General features: G+C 42.9%; 1 protein-coding gene across 3 annotated transcripts in view; it reads right to left on the reverse strand.

Annotated features, from left to right (window-relative positions):
• The window catches only part of sema6e (sema domain, transmembrane domain (TM), and cytoplasmic domain, (semaphorin) 6E), a 144,518-nt gene that overhangs the window by 83,684 nt on the left and 45,786 nt on the right, over nucleotides 1–15,048 (reverse strand). For all 3 annotated transcript variants that reach the window (XM_060870231.1, XM_060870233.1, XM_060870232.1), the window contains exon 2: nucleotides 10,034–10,205. The gene's annotated coding sequence lies outside the window, so the exon portion shown is untranslated. The remainder of the gene's footprint in view (nucleotides 1–10,033; nucleotides 10,206–15,048) is intronic.

Below are 15,048 nucleotides of genomic sequence, written 5' to 3' on the forward strand. Positions count from 1 at the left end.
CTCACTCACCCACACGTTCACTCTATCATTCGCCCACCCCCACGCGCTCTCTCTCACTCACCCACATGCTCGCTCTCTCTCACTCACCCACACGTTCACTCTATCATTCGCCCACCCCCACGCGCTCTCTCTCACTCACCCACATGCTCGCTCTCTCTCACTCACCCACCCACATGCTTACTCTCTCACTCGCCCACTCTCTTACTCTCTCACCCAACCACACTCTCTCATTCGCCCAACCCACGCTCTCTCTCTCACTCACCCACACGCTCACTCTCTCTCTCACTCACCCACACGCTCGCTCTCTCACTCGCCCACCCACACGCTTACAGTACTCTCTCACTCGCCCACCCACACGCTTACAGTACTCTCTCACTTGCCCACTCTCTTACTCTCTCACCCAACCACACTCTCTCATTCGCCCACCACCACGCTCTCTCTCACTCGCCCACCCACACACTCGCTCTCTCTATAACTCACCCCCACGCGCTCTCTCTCACTCACCCACACGCTCGCTCTCTCTCTCACTCACCCACATGCTCTCTCTCTCTCACTCACCCACACGTTCACTCTATCATTCGCCCACCCCCACGCGCTCTCTCTCACTCACCCACATGCTCGCTCTCTCTCACTCACCCACACGTTCACTCTATCATTCGCCCACCCCCACGCGCTCTCTCTCACTCACCCACATGCTCGCTCTCTCTCACTCACCCACCCACATGCTTACTCTCTCACTCGCCCACTCTCTTACTCTCTCACCCAACCACACTCTCTCATTCGCCCAACCCACGCTCTCTCTCTCACTCACCCACACGCTCACTCTCTCTCTCACTCACCCACACGCTCGCTCTCTCACTCGCCCACCCACACGCTTACAGTACTCTCTCACTTGCCCACTCTCTTACTCTCTCACCCAACCACACTCTCTCATTCGCCCACCACCACGCTCTCTCTCACTCGCCCACCCACACACTCGCTCTCTCTATAACTCACCCCCACGCGCTCTCTCTCACTCACCCACACGCTCGCTCTCTCTCTCACTCACCCACATGCTCTCTCTCTCTCACTCACCCACACGTTCACTCTATCATTCGCCCACCCCCACGCGCTCTCTCTCACTCACCCACATGCTCGCTCTCTCTCACTCACCCACACGTTCACTCTATCATTCGCCCACCCCCACGCGCTCTCTCTCACTCACCCACATGCTCGCTCTCTCTCACTCACCCACACGTTCACTCTATCATTCGCCCACCCCCACGCGCTCTCTCTCACTCACCCACATGCTCGCTCTCTCTCACTCACCCACCCACATGCTTACTCTCTCACTCGCCCACTCTCTTACTCTCTCACCCAACCACACTCTCTCGTTCGCCCACCCCACACGCTCTCTCTCGTTCGCCCACCCCACGCGCTCTCTCTCGTTCGCCCACCCCACGCGCTCTCTCTCGTTCGCCCACCCCACGCGCTCTCTCTCGTTCGCCCACCCCACGCGCTCTCTCTCGTTCGCCCACCCCACGCGCTCTCTCTCGTTCGCCCACCCGCACGCGCTCTCTCTCGTTCGCCCACACGCACGCGCTCTCGCTTACTCACCCACACGCTTGCGCTCTCGCTCACTCACCCACACGCTCGCTCTCTCGCTCACTCGCCCACCCACAAGCTCACTCTCTTACACTCTCACTCACCCACCCACACTATATCTCTCACTCACCCACACGCTCAATCTCTTACTCTCTCACTCACCCATCCACCCACACTCCCTCACTCACCCACTCATACTCTGACTTACACACACACGAACACACACTCTCTCACACATTCTTTTACTCTCACTCACACTCATTCACTCTCTCACTCACTCAGACACACACACACACACACATAGTCCAACTGTCCAACACACATAGTCAATACCTCACCCACCCACCAACCCGTGCACACTCCCTCACTCGCTCACTCCCTCACACGCACACATATACTCACTCACTCACACGCACATATACTCACTCACACACACATACTCACTCCCTCACTCACACATACTCACACATATACACACACACACACACGGTTTGAGTGTTTGAAAAAATTAAACAGGTGCACCTGAGCTGAGAACTGGACCCACGATGCTGGTGTTCTGCAGCAGACACGTTATCACAAAGCAGTTCTCATCAGTGCCAGCATGGTTTATGGTTTATTTTAACACTATAGATGAATCACGCTCACTCTACATCGATCACTCTGTAAATCAGTGGTCATTAAGAAATTTCTTTAAGCTTTCTTATTAACAATGAAATCATGAGATGTTGAAAGACCTTAACCACAGATCCTTTTCTTCCAGTGTGACCCACCTTGCTTGTCCTCTTACATTAGCAAAGTTAGTTTTTTTTTCTTTTTATAGATTTGTTATTTTATGATGTGACACTTTATCCTGTTGAAAAGCACCCTGTTTTTTCGTTGTTGTTCATTGTATAAAGCCTGTTGTAGTTTCTCCCAAATCATCACCGACACTAACAATAACCAAAAGACAAACATATGCCTACAACTACTTTCTATTGTCAGTAACAGACTAGGACTAAACCTAAATCCAAGTCAGCTAATAAAATGAACAGCTCGCATAATCAGTCTGGCATGGATACCAATCTTATTGAGAGAAATGAGGAAAAAGCAGTGAAGCACATGTGACAGTTATGAGGTGCTGCCAGCTGCTCACAGTCTTCAGCTGATTAACTCTTGAAACCCTTGAGGAAAAAAGGAATAAAAAAACAAAAAACCAAAAAAAAAAAAACAAACAAAAACAAACAAAAAAAAAAAACAGACTGCAGTAGCTCAGCTTCATTCAAGCAGATGACTGAAGGATAATAAAAATATCCATTTAAGATATAAATGAATTGAACAGTTCCATGTGAGATTAGAAAGCGACAAAACTAATGCCTTTGTCTCAAGTTGAGTAAAAGTGCCACTTACTTGTTTTGTTTTATTTATTTATTTATTTATTTTGTTAAATTAATTTTGTTTTTGTTTTTTTGTTTTGAGTGATACTATTATCATCTTTATCATTATTATTGTCATTATAATTATTATTATTTAAATTAATTTATATATATTCCTCTTTGATTTATTTTTATATATATATATATATATATATATATATATATATATATATATATATATATACACGTATACATTTTATATCTGTTGTACTTCCCTACATGCTCCTTCATTCATATATCTCCACTCCCACACCCAGTTACACTTACAGTTACACACACACACACGTACGTTTTGTTTTGTTGGTCTTTGTATTTGTATTTTGCATCTAATTTCTCTTCTGTAAATATTGTAATTGTCTGTTTGCATAATAATAATAATAAAAAAAAAAAATACAAAAAAAAAAAAAGTGCCACTTACTGTATGCTTCAACAACTTCTACACTTAAGTCATGTTTTTTCCACGTTCCACATCATCTCATATCTGAGTTTCTTAAAGGGAATAGCAGAGATTCTCGCTGCACTCTTTCGCCTGCCGACATGCCATTCAATCATATCTTACCCATAATGCAGTAACCTCCACAAACAAACACTGTACATGTCATCACTTACATAAACCTGATACAGCTTGAATACATTTCTCTTAATCAGAAGTGTTGATCATAACAACTTAATAACTTAATAATCAGATATAATCATATAAGTGAAGTCTGGTTACAAAATAGGAAAACATTATATTTAATCCATTCCATATCTACAGTAGTACAGGCGCAATGTGGATGTTGTGAGAGTTGATATCAAAGACAAACTGAACTGATTAGATTTATGGCCATTTTGTCAATCCAACAACTGCATTAAACTAATCTGGTTTTAGACCAGACAGATCTTTAGTCGGATTTGACATTTTTCTCCAAAACACCTCTGTGTTTTTTTTTTTCTGTTGAATTATATTTAAGATTAGTCCCTGGTGATCCAGCGGCAGGATCCCACACTCTCAGCTGAGTAGAGTCCCGAGCAGGGAACCACCCCATCCTCTGAGGGGTTAACACTCGGTGCCAGATCTGCGCTCAAATAAAATAGGAGGGTTGCGTTAGGAAGCAAAACCTGTGCCAAAAATCAAATATGCAGATCGGACGAGCCGCTGTGTCGACTCCGAGCAGTCAGCGGCCAAAACACAACCACAACAGCAACAGATTTAAAATGATTTAATGTGTCAAAGTATGTTACAAATAGAAACTAGAAACTAGTGGGGAAAGGGGAAAAAAGTATACTTTTCAGCCAAAACTGGATTTGTTATCAGGGATTTTATCTGTTCATGTCAGCCACATCAGTACCCGATCCGACCATCACGCACCCTGCAACTTTTTTTTATTATTATGCCAGTAAGGCTGGTGATTATTTACTGAAATGATGAGTGAGACATAATGAATCAATGTACCAATTAAAACAGGATGGCTTTGGTTTAGTTGCCAGGACGACAGCACCGACAACAATAACTCTGACTGCAGAGCGCTTGAAGTATTCATGTGTGATTATCTGACTGATATTGCATCACATTAATTAATAAAGCACTCAGTATATGGCCTGGATATTCAGATTTAAAAACTTAAGCTTATTTAAAAATAAGTATTAATTAAAGTTAGATTTTGTTTTAGTCTTTGAGAAAAGATGACACAAATGTTCAGACCATTTGGTCCTTATTGTACATCTCACCCGCTGGGCACAGACTCGTGTCTGAAGCGACGCACACCAGCATGTAGCATCGACACACTTTAAAACAGCAGACCGCTCACAATAACACTAGCCATCTCTTCTGGCCTTCAAAGTGCTGTGGTGTTAACTCAGGAAAAGGGTCTCGTTCAAGTCACATCACTATTCTGCTTCTCTCTTTTCACTCTGAAAGCCTGAGAGATGCATTATGGGGGAAAGAAGGAGGAAGGCTCTGACTTGTGCAATAATCCCAAGCTTAAGGAGATGCAGATTTAGTCAGTTTTAAGCAAAACTCAATAGCTGACATGTTGCCCAGAAATGTGGGAAAAATATCAAAACCAAAAGGAAAAAAAACACACACACACACACACCAGACACACCAGACACACTCTCACACTCAAACTCTCTCTCTCTCACACACACACACACACACACACACACCACACACACTCTCACACTCAAACTCTCTCTCTCACACACACACACCAGACACACTCTCACACTCAAACTCTCTCTCTCACACACACACACACACACACACCAGACACACCAGACACACTCTCACACTCAAACTCTCTCTCACACACACACACACACCAGACACACCATACACACCCTCACACTCAAACTCTCTCTCACACACACACACACACCACACACACTCTCACACTCAAACTCTCTCTCACACACACACACACCACACACACTCACACTCAAACTCTCTCTCTCACGCACACACACACACTCACACACACTCAAACTCTCTCTCTCACATACTCACACTCTCACATACACACACACACACACTCTCTCTCACACACACACACACACACACACACTCACACACACTCACACACACTCTCACACACTCTCACACACACACACTCTCACACACACACACTCTCACACACACACACACTCTCACACACACTCACACACACACACACTCTCACATACACACTCTCACACACACACTCTCACACACACACTCTCACACACACACTCTCACACACACACACACACTCTCTCACACACACACACTCACACACACACACACACTCACACACACACACACACTCACACACACACACACACTCACACACACACACACTCACACACTCACACACACACTCACACACACACACACACTCTCACACACACACACTCACACACACACACTCTCACACACACACACTCTCACACACACACACTCTCACACACACACACACACACTCTCACACACACACACTCTCACACACACACTCTCACACACACACTCTCACACACACACTCTCACACACACACTCTCACACACACACACTCTCACACACACACACTCTCACACACACAGGCACACTGAAACACACTGGTGCAGACACACCCACACAAACAAACACAGCCACGCACCCCCATGCAGACCCACACCTTTCCTCATGTCATTCTGGATGCCTGGAAGAGGGCTTGAAGAGATAAGATGTACTGACAGAATGGACCCCAGAGCAGCTTTGGGTGAATCCCGAAGGATGCATCACATCTGTGGATCAATACCGCACTTAATGCGCTACCCACTCAGAATATCAATGGGCCGTGGGAAAATGCTCCTGGCTGCTCACAGAGGATAGATACCGGCTAAAGTACACAATTATCACCTACACACAGTCACACACACAGACACACACACACACGGCCTAATTTGCCTTTAGCATTCTATTTTTAATCTAAAAAAAAAAACTTCTGTATTCCATTAGGACTGGGTTTTGTAGGACATTTTTTCCGTCTTAAACCTGTCTAAAAGCATCAATATTACAAGAACCGAGTGACTAGTCACCTTAACCCAGAATGCTGAAGAAGATGAATAAAGCAGTTTACAGACTGAACACGAAACAAAACCACAGTATCTCAAGAAGCAGCAGTGGCTTTGCCGCAAATCCATGGCAGGGATTTTTATTTTTAGCAGAAATCTATCTGTGTTAAGAATAAGCAAGCCACCATGTTTGTTGAGGTTAGACATCTTTAGCTAGTTGCTCTGTAGAACATTGGCCACTGGTATGTACAGCGATGTGAGCTGCTGGTGTGAATACAGGGTAAGAATCAGTTACCATGAGCAGCATGAATGAAGGATCACTGCACGTGTGTGAACGGCAGGGTGACAGCTCAGGGATTGTGTGAGATACTGCATTAAGCGAGTGTGTGAGTTGATGTATTAAAGATTCCTCCGACAGGGCAGACCGTGTGCTCAGATGCTCTGCCTGGCACTGAGACGAAAGCATTTTTTTTGCTGGTTCGTGTTGGTGTTCAGTCAGCAGCAGGACTGGTGCTTTTTTAGGTTTGAGAAGCCCTGTGGCTCAGTCAGAGACTAAAGAGACAAACGTCTCGCGTCTCCATCTTCGAGTGAAAACAACTGCACCAGACAGGCGAGAGTTAAAGTGTACAGTATCCAATGTGCTCTGTGTGGAATGTTCTTTAGTTTAAAATCCATGACCTCAAAATTTACCATCAGTCAACGTAACAGAAAAGCATCTGACTGTATGTATGCGCCTGGGAAATCTCACGCATCAGGATTTCAAATGCACAATGTGTGTGCGTGTGTTTGTGTGTATGATTGTGAGCATGTGTGTGTGTGTGGGGGGGGGTGCGTATGTACGTGAGTGTGTGTATGTATGTGAGTATGTATGTATGCACGTGTCTTTATTTATTTATTTATTTATTTATTTATTTTTTATCTAAGCTTGTTGTGTAATAATCGCCTCATGTTGTCAGCTGTAAATAAAATATGTGTTTAAAGAAAGAACTCGACTCTGTGATACCTCACACAATAGTAACACAAGATAAAACACATCAGGAGACATGTTTACTCACCCGTGAATAAAAGCGTCTCACCTCTGACACTAGTATCCACACATTCTAGCCTGGAGTTTTACAGATTGCTTTATTTTGAGATTTTGAGTTGGAGCTCACTTACAAATAAAAAAACAACCATTAAAGAATATAAAAATAAAAAAAAAGATGACAATTTATTTCCATCTGATTTGCAATTATAACAGAAAAAACATCTATTTAGGCTCTAAATAGGTTGCTAATAGCCATCACTCTCCACGGTGGCTTCCTGGGACCCTCAGGGGTCTGTGAAGCATTATCAAAGCTATTAGTCTTACATTTTGTTTAGATCTCAGCTAGTTCGCTTGGTCCATTGAATTAAATGGGTTAATGGGTTTTCATCCAATCCGTAGGAACTGAACAAGAAGACCTATAAATAATGTCTTAGAGCAACAACTTAACTCTAATAGCTACTTTAACAGCTACTTTTAAAAATCATGTATGAATCGAAATAACAGCTCGGGTCCTTGGCTGCTGTTTGAGAAAGCCGGATAGACAGAACGCTGAATATTAGGTATGAAAGATTAGAACAGTATTTATAAAAGGAAAGGTGTTTACATGGTTGTAAACTGAACATCTTAAAAGCAGCAGACCTACAGAACTGTATAACCATATTACTGATATATTGACTGATTTTAGGATTATTATTGTGTATTTAATGGCCCTTATTCATCAGCGGTCTGCACAAACAAGCCCAGATCAGCACAGAGAGTGACGCAGGAATGAACCTGAGACTTATTGTTAAATCTGTCAGCAGCTCCAGTTGTGAAAACACAGGTCCCGCCCATTATTGCCGTTTTTACACGACAATTTAATCTTTCATAATAACTGTAGTTTTTTTTTCTTTTAACAAATTAAACAGGCGTGTAAGATTCTGCAGTGTGCAAATATAAATTCGGCAGGCTCGCAAACATCTGAGGTAAAGAAGAAGTAAATACTGAATGAGGATAAGAGTGAAGCTGTTAGATGTTCCTACTGTTTGTGAAGCTGCAACTAAGACGAAAATATATATTAAATATGTATACAATAAAATTGCTTTTGGCCAGTTTTGAGGTTCATATGAAAAAATAAAATCCAAGATCAAAAATACATGACACAGTTAGTCCTGGTGTGATATTTAGTACAAAAGCCCTGGTAGATTTGACGGTTTGTACTTTGCTTGTTCATTAGCATAAATAAACATCCATTTCTAGTACTAGTTCACTATGCTGAACGTGTTACTCCAGCTACTACAGGCTGTCATCTGTCTCTGCATCGCATGGCAACAGCTGTGGATTTTTTTGGGAACTATTTTTACTAGCGGGAGAAAAATGGGACAAAAATAAGACAAAAAAATAAATAAATAAATAAAAAAATCGACCAAAATATTTTCCATATTGTGCCTGAAATGTCAGTTACTCACTGTTAATTTCCTGTTTATAGAACTGCCGTTCACCTGCAGCCTCGTTCCTACACCCAAACCACAGCTATATCGCAGGCATGCTGATAATCAGTACAACAGCACTCCTGCTCGAGTGATCGCTTGCTCAACACTACACCTGAGTACTCATTATTTTGACGCTCCTGTGAATTCGATTGTCACAATCAATGCGGTTTGTTATTTTAGTTATTATTATGTTATTGTTCTACTCTACTTAATATTGCTTTTTAAACATATTGATGCTATAAGCTGCCTTGATGCCCGATGACGCCTGAGATAGGCACAGGCTCCCCGTGACCCGAGATAGTTCGGATAAGCGGTAGAAGATGAATGAATGAATGAATGAATGAATGAATGCTATAAGCTTTTGATGAGTATTTTTCAGGTTGTTAAAATGGTATGCTTAAATAATCACACGCTCCAACCAGTGAGATTAAATGTACAGGAACAAAGTAATAAGGACATTGTTGATGAAGTGTGTGTTACGCTGATTTTATGGGCAGATTCGACAACATGCGACTCTAGGTTAAATGAATAGGTATCCCTTTAAGCTAGGGATAAACATTCATTTCTTTTAACTTTCCAGATTTCTGCAAAGCTGCTTTGAGACATTTGAGACAATATCCATTGTTAAAAGTGTTAATAATAAAAATTCTAATGCATTCTAATTCGGTGCTCTTAACACCACTGGACTCACAGATCTTTGGATGGTTGTTCATGATGTTATCACACGAATGACATTTTCAGTTGCTGCTTTACAGACATCAAGCTTCATAAGCCTCACCATAACGCTTGATTAGACCATGTGAAGAATAGTGACTCAGACGTGTCCGAAATCCACACCTGCACTTGCGCTGATGTCACCGGCTTTGTGCAAACCGAGAAGGTGTCAGAAATTGATTTTGTCTGCCATGTGGGAATGGCAGGAAATCTAAGTCGTCGTGTGTGTGATTATGGGTCAAGGAATCTGAATCGTAATAAGGAGAGAGAGAGAGAGAGAGAGAGAGAGAGAGAGAGAGTAACTGGTACTCACCGTCAGTGCCTGAGTGGCAGCAAAATTCCACCAGACAAACGAGATGTTCCTTGTCTACGATCTCAGCAAATGAACGTCGGCGCTTAAGATGGAAGTGATGACTCAGATAAGGGCTACAGGGGACAGGGGACGAGATGCAACAACAGCTTCAGAGGTGGTCAGCCAGAACCCTCTATAATCAACGAGAGAGAGAGAGAGAGAAAGAGAGAGAGAGAGAGAGAGAGAGAGAGAGAGATTAGAACATGCTGGCATTTATGTAGGGTTGAAAATTGATAGGTTAAAAACCTCATGTCTGAGGCAGAAAAGTACTTGCTGGAGACATCAACTGGTCACTGACCCATACTAAAGGAAGATCTCTGTCTCCTAAATTTCCTCTTTGAGAAAAAAAACCCAACAAAACCCCGACAACACTGCGAGCACACACTGCAGAGCTTTAAACGCTACCAGATGTGTTTGGTTCGAGAAAGAACTCCCACCTCTATGCTTTATGAACTCATTAACCTTATTTAATATATCCATTTTTGTCTCTGTCTTTGCCCCTTCCATCTTTCCCCACTTTCTCTCTCTCTCTCTCTCTCTCTCTTCTCTCTCTGTTAGTCACAGATACGCTTTTACCCCAAGCCACTGCAGAGTGCATTCTAAGCACTATCCAAACAAAGTTTATTATTATCCCTATTATTAAAACATGACTAAACGATAAGCACTTTCTATATATAGTTTCTCACTGAGCAGCCAGACTGCAGAGCTCCGGCTATGAAGCAGCCCAGAATTTTGAAATTCTCAGCAGGAAGCAGGCACCCTCGAGTCAGAGTCAAACTGCTTGTAGAAATCCTCTGCAGAGACTTAAAGCCAACTCATTAAGCAGCCATGAGGTTTTTACATCGAGTTGTCTTTCCTTGGCAGCCCCTCTCTCTCTCTCTCTCTCTCTCTCTCTCTCTCTCTCTCTCTCTCTCTCTGCTGAGGCTGGGGGCTGTTGGCTGGATTTCTCGGAAAGACGTTTGTGCAAGGCTAGCACATTCTGACCGCTGTTAGCGGTGCTAACCACTAGTGACTAACAGCATCTGGTTCAGGCATCTGCACCCCTTCCCCCAAACTCAACCCACCCACTCAATTTGAGCTCCTTTACTGCCATGACCATATTTAGTTACAGCAAAGTGTAGCCTTCACTTTAAATTGAGTATTTGTTTTAAGCTAAGGGGGAGAATGACGCCCTCGCCGTCTCCTCTCGTCCACAACCCCCTGCTGCTCATGGAGGGAGTTATGGACTTAGGATAGTCTAACAGTCCTGCCTCAAATGTCTGAGCAGAGGCCCAGGAGCAGCGTTTCGTTCAGACTGCAGAGATACAAAAGAAAAAAAGGAGGACGATGCGTATTTGGGCAACACGGCCCATAATCTTAAGTGCAGATGCTTGAACTGACATTCATCAGCTGTGAGCTTCAAATTACCCATAAATATTATGCTCGGTGTACAGTGCAAGCTCAATGTTTGGTTAATAATGACGCAGATGTGCGTGAGCCGTCCTTGTGCTACGTCTCTGGCAGGCTTTGAGCTCAGTTGTGTTTACAGTACAGGGCGTTGCTGGCTCTCTGAAGCTGGAGGCGTGATCAGTGTCGTATCGCATGGGATGAAGCAACCCAAAACAGCATTATAGCCACTAAAGAGGTGTGTGTGTGCATGTAAATGTGTGTGCATGTGTGTGTGTAAATGCGTGTCAACAGAATGAAGTGTATGTCACAGGAAAAGGGTGTAACTGTAAAGACTGTTTGTCAGTGCTAGCCTACTTAAGCTCAATTACACACTCTCGCCCTCTAACTTGAAACAAGTTTGCAAGTCTGTGTATTTCCTTTATGACTTTATTGCGTGAGTGTGTGTGTGTGTCAGAAAGTGAGTGTGCTCATGCTAGCATGCATGTGCACCAGTGGTTAATGTACATAGCTAAGCAGAGATTTCACAGATAAAAAGGTTTCTTTCTTCCACCAAATCACATTGTCCTTGCTGTTAAAAAAAGTCTTAAAGCCAAAATATTTAAAAATACCAAGTGTTCACGATCTAACGCACCGCTAAACCTGAATACTTTCTCTGTTGTGCTGTTTTTTGAGAGCCGTTCTTGACTCCCTAAACATCTAATATCACCAGCCATCTCTTGTGTTATGTGTCCTGTGTTTAATCCAACAAGATGCTACATCATAGCAAGATTTTTCAACACTCTCAGCATTTGTAGCATGTTAGCACCTGTGCTGGAGCTGTTTAAAATCAGCAGTGTGTATGTGAGGAGAAGAAAAAAAAACTGCTTGGTAAGAAAGTTGGTATAAAATTAGAGATGCTACATTACATTGCAATTTTTTTTTTTGTTGTAAAAGCATATGTTCTAGTGTAAGGAATAAAAAAATGTGTGTGAAAATAAAACGATGAGGGTGAAGATCTTAATGAAGAACAAGAAGTTTATTCCAGCGTAGCAGTGACAAAATACATGAAGTACTTTGGGTTCATCGGAATCGGTCAGAACCACGGACAAATCCTGCTCGAGCATTTTATACTGTTTTCCCTTTTTGGAGTTTAAAGGTGGGGTCTCCGTTGTTTGAGAAATGCTTCAGAAAACTGCTTTGGGCCGGAAAACAAAGCAAAAACAAAACTAACATGTAGCCAATGAGCAGAAAGGGGTGTGTCTTGTCAATATGGGCGGAGAGAGTGTTCAGTGCGCATGTGTGACATTAGCAGAAAGTGGTTTTAACATTGACATGGAGGATAAAAACAAAGAAGGAAGCAAAGAAAGGCTTACGATAAGACAAGAAGTAGGACTAACAGAATACGGCTTTCTATCAATTAAAGTTCAGAATATTAAATCAATCAATACACTTACTTGCGTTACTGCAAGTCTTTGTGCCTGAAACATGCACACGCTGCAGCAACGTTACGACCTCTGCCTCTAACATTAGCTCTGCCTCGGGTTTTAGGTTTTGACCGTCTCCTTCCGCGTGAAACGGCGCTAAACCTTTCATGGTACAACACACAGTACTACAAAAACACATTGCATTACCATAGTATTACTCATTGAGTTCATTTATTGATAAAAAATATACCCTCGGTCAGCCGCCCCAACAGGTTCCGCCATAATACTTGTCTGGGTTATAATTGGGTTATACTTGTCTGGTGTATATGTGGGGCGGAGCTATCAATACAGGGGTGGGACCCATTTGGGTTAGGGGCGTGTTTGTTTTGGTGATTTCAAATGTCAACATTGGCTTTCAAACAACGGAGACCCTACCTTTAAATGAGGTTCCGCTTTGAATGTGTATTGAGCGTTAGAGCTGAGTGTCTCCCAAATGGCTGGGCTACACCTTGTTGTCTAGCCAGATGTCTTTACGTGTTAATCATGGTCACATATACCTTGGCTTGGTATTGTTACAATTGTTATCAACCAAATGGTCACTTTAAATGGTAAATGCGGTCACGTAGACCCTTTGTTAGTGGCGATCCTTGATGTCCCGTGCCGCTCCCATACGATCGTACGAACGTATTACCTTATGATACGTAAGCCTTTTTAGGAATGAGCGCTTTTCGATGTGTATCTTGGAGTGAAATCGTTTGCTACAGTGCTAGCAAAAACATATATTAGCATTTAAATGTATAAATGTATTTAAAAAAAAAAAAAAAAACAACAACACACAATTGTTACACAAAGTAGAAGTGCTACAAATCTCTAGGAGAACACATCATATAGTCATATCACATCCAGAAACGTGCTAGTGAGCTGAATGTAGTTCACACAGATCAGGGCAAAGGCTTTACACAAATATCCAGAAAACTAAGCTCATTTTAGTGAACGGGGCTCTGTTTGTCTCTGAATGATGACCTTGTTCGAGCCTTTGTGTGAGAACGGCAAATGTTTGGCAGGACAACTGTTTGGATTCGAAGCAGTGTGACGGAGCAGGAAGTGATGTATGTGCGAGACCCCAGGGACTCTGCAGAGGACATGATGGTTTATGGGTTTAAGTCAAAAGCTACCGGATAGCTTTCAGATCGCAGAGGCTTTGCACGAACGTGTCACAATTGCCATTATTTGGCTGAAAGGCACTTCAATTCGGGGCATAAATCATGATATTTAACGAGAGTCATGTGACCAGTTTGCTCGTTTGCTTTTAATAGTCCCAGAGCAGCTTACTAGTATTTAGATGTGCCTCATTGCCTTAAAGATCACTTCGACATCTTGTCTGTCTCTCACTTGCGTGCCTTTTTCTTCCTTATCTCCTTGTTATCAAGCTCCGTACAGTGAGTGGATTTGGACGAGGGCTTCGCAATCATCATACATCATTTGTTAATTATCGTCTGATATATATTGATATTGCAAAAGGCTATTAGATGCAAGGGAGCGCTCTGATAAACAAACACAACTTGTTAATAGGCAAACAGTGTGATCTCAGACTGCTCTGTCTGCACTGCAGTGTAGAATAGTTCAGTCCAAATCATGGACCACTGTTTCTTTACTCAAGCGTTCAAGCGTGAGTTTTTTAATCTAACAATATATGTCATCCATGTGGTGTGTAAAATGTGTCATTTTTTTGTCCGGTTCTCTTTGCCCTGTAGATATTATGGTGTTCTGCTCTCTGTGTTTGCTGATCAATGGCCCTGGCTCGGCCCGGCCTGCATCTCGCCCGGCTCTCGAAATGGAATTATTAATAATGCAGAGGCCTGGCTGTCATACTGGCCATTAGGGCAGCGAGAGACAGGAGTGGTATACTAATAATCAGATTAATTGCTAGCCTTTGAGGAGGAAATAAAATGGACTGAATGGCCCTGTCACTGAGTGAAGAGCACTGTGGTTTATAGCAGCTGTCTGAGTGCAAACCATTTGAAGACCTTTCTGAAATTAGCAGAATACCGTCATGACTTGTTTTTGCTCCTAATGAGAAACTACTTCAAGTGCCCGTCATAATGCCCCAGGCAACTAAAAAGGCCAATGACCAAAGATTGCAGCGCGTCTTAACAATTACACTTTAATAAGTTCACATTGCGC

This window comes from Tachysurus vachellii, chromosome 5 (assembly GCF_030014155.1).
Source record: "Tachysurus vachellii isolate PV-2020 chromosome 5, HZAU_Pvac_v1, whole genome shotgun sequence".
NCBI lineage: Eukaryota > Metazoa > Chordata > Actinopteri > Siluriformes > Bagridae > Tachysurus > Tachysurus vachellii.